The sequence below is a fragment of the Solanum pennellii genome, chromosome 1 (assembly GCF_001406875.1).
Source record: "Solanum pennellii chromosome 1, SPENNV200".
In the NCBI taxonomy this organism is placed as follows: domain Eukaryota; kingdom Viridiplantae; phylum Streptophyta; class Magnoliopsida; order Solanales; family Solanaceae; genus Solanum; species Solanum pennellii.
This window is the reverse complement of record NC_028637.1, coordinates 48,042,175-48,044,713: the sequence shown is the minus strand read 5'-3', so window position 1 is coordinate 48,044,713 and position 2,539 is coordinate 48,042,175.

Below are 2,539 nucleotides of genomic sequence, written 5' to 3'. Positions count from 1 at the left end.
TTCACCAATGAAAGGGGTTGTTAGATTTGGCAAGAAAGGGAAATTGAGTCCTCGTTATGTGGGTCCTTATGAAATCTTGCAAAGGGTTGGTAAGGTTGCCTATGAATTAAAACTTCCTAGTGAATTGGCTTCAGTTCATCCGATTTTCCATGTTTCTATGTTGAAAAAGTGTAACGGTGATTCCGAGTCCATTCTTCCTATTGAGGGTCTTGGTGTCAAGGATAACCTATCTTACGAGGAAGTTCCGATTCTAATTCTTGATAGGCAAGTTAAGAAGTTGATAAATAAAGAAGTGGTTTTCGTAAAGGTGTTATGGAAAAATCATCTTGTTGAGGGTGCAACATGGGAGACCGAGGTCGACATGAAGTCCCGTTACCCTCATCTTTTTGAGAATTAAGGTTAGTCATTATTTTAAATAGTATTAATATGATTAGAAGTTAAGGTTTCTTTATTTTTGGGTGAAGTTTTGCACATTATGCATTTTCAAAACTTAAAGTGAAGTTACTGTAGTATTTCTCTTAAAAACTTGAAATTTTGCTTTTTGCTTGTTTTGAGTTTTGTTGTGCATTTTGGTATGGTGAGTCTTTATGAAATGATATGTAGTATGTTGGTAAGTTGAGTTTTTTTGCTAATTGACTCATGCAATGTATGTTGAGGTCATAAGTGTTGTGAGAAGGAAATGCCTCATGATGAAGTGTTTTGAGCCTTATGTGTGGTAATATGAGTTTTGATATTTGCCTTGTTGAAATAATATGATTTATGTTGATTTGATATTGTTGATTGGTTGGGCTTCTAGTCTTGAGTCTATTCCTTCCTTCAAAAGAGTTCTGGTGTCATTCGGGGACAAATGTTCCCAAGGGGAGGATAATGTAACACCTTGAAAATTTAAGACGTGTCGCAAAGCCTAACATAGGTGTCATAAGGTTTAAGTACTGTTTCTAAGTCCATTTTAATGAATATAGGTCATTTAGGAGGTCTAACAACCAAAATGTCCAAGAACGTCCATGACGTCCGAGAAGTTAGTTCAAAGGGGTGTTAGTGTGTCTTAGCCTATTTGACTAACTTTTAGGAGTCGAAAATGTACAAAAAATGGTGGAAAGGTAGATAATAGGTGTTTGACTTGTTTCATGGTTGAAACGTCCGGTACAACTCTCCAAGGACCAACCAAGGGCCCTTGAGGAGGACCCTTGTAATTGGATGCAACACTGCCTGGCACTGTGCATCGACGGGACAGAAGAAGGCCCGTGTGTGGATAGAGGGGGTATTGATGCCACCGTCGTCCCACACTTAGGCTGGTTGAGAAGGTCCTTTTACCCGCACAGCCTCTGAACTCATCGACGGAGTGTAGAGGTGCAGGCTAAGGTCGGTGTGTGGATCGACGGGCCGTCGATGCCACCGTCATCCCACACTTAGCCAATGCATGGAAGCCCCTCGCCAGCACATTCTCTGAACTCATCGACAGAGTGCAGGATGGAGGGGTGAGGGACCCTCGACTCATAGACAGCCCACTGATCGGGGTTTCATTTGTGAGGGTCGAGTTTTCTGCCTAATTTAAGTTGGTCTCATATAATTAGTTAGGGTGTTAGGTTGTTTAATTAGAGGTTAAGGGAGTCTAATTAATTTGATTTAAGACCCAATATAAATACTCCCAACCCTCATTAATCTAAAGACAACTCTCAAATAAACTCTCTTCCTTCTCTCTTATTTCTCTCTCTACTTGAACTCACCATTGAAGACTAGTAAGGATTAGGGTTTGGGGGCTGGAAAGGGACGAATTCACCATCAAATTATTGCCAAACGTTAATGTATGGGTTCTATTCACCGTTGAGACTCTTTCCTCAAGGGGTTCCTTCAAAATAGATTTCAAAAGTTGAGTTTCCTTATGGGTTTCATCCAATTACAAAATTGAAGTTATGAATTGAGTTGTTGATGATTTCTTTAGGTTATATTGAGTAGATTAACATGTAATTCAACTTTTTTATGGTAATTATTGATGGTTTGGTCTAAATTGAAGAATATGATCCTTCATCCCTAACCCCAAGTTGTGATCTTGACCTATACTGTATTCTAATCATTCAATTGAGTTGGTTATTGATTAGATTACTATCCTATGGTGTTATTATGATTAAATTTAAGATAAATTATAGGCCTATCATTCTAGTTCTTGATATGTGATTTAGGTTATGAATTTTAATGTGAAATTAGCCTACGTACCTTGTCTTAACTTGTGATCTAGTGTTGAATTGTGTTATAGAGATGCAATTTTCCTTGTTGTCTTATTGGTTATCATTGTGTGATGATTTTACTCCCCAAATTGGGTTGAGTTATGGGTTTATGGTAAGACCTTGATGATAGACTATTAGTAAGACTTAGAATCTCTATCTTTATTTCCGATTGTGATTAATTGTTGTTAAGTCATGATATTACATTGGAGTATGCTTTATACTAGTATTATAGGGTGGTATGATATTGAATTGAAATGTCTTGACTATGTTGTAAGGTTGATTAAGGTGTATGTGATATAAGGATGGTGAAAACT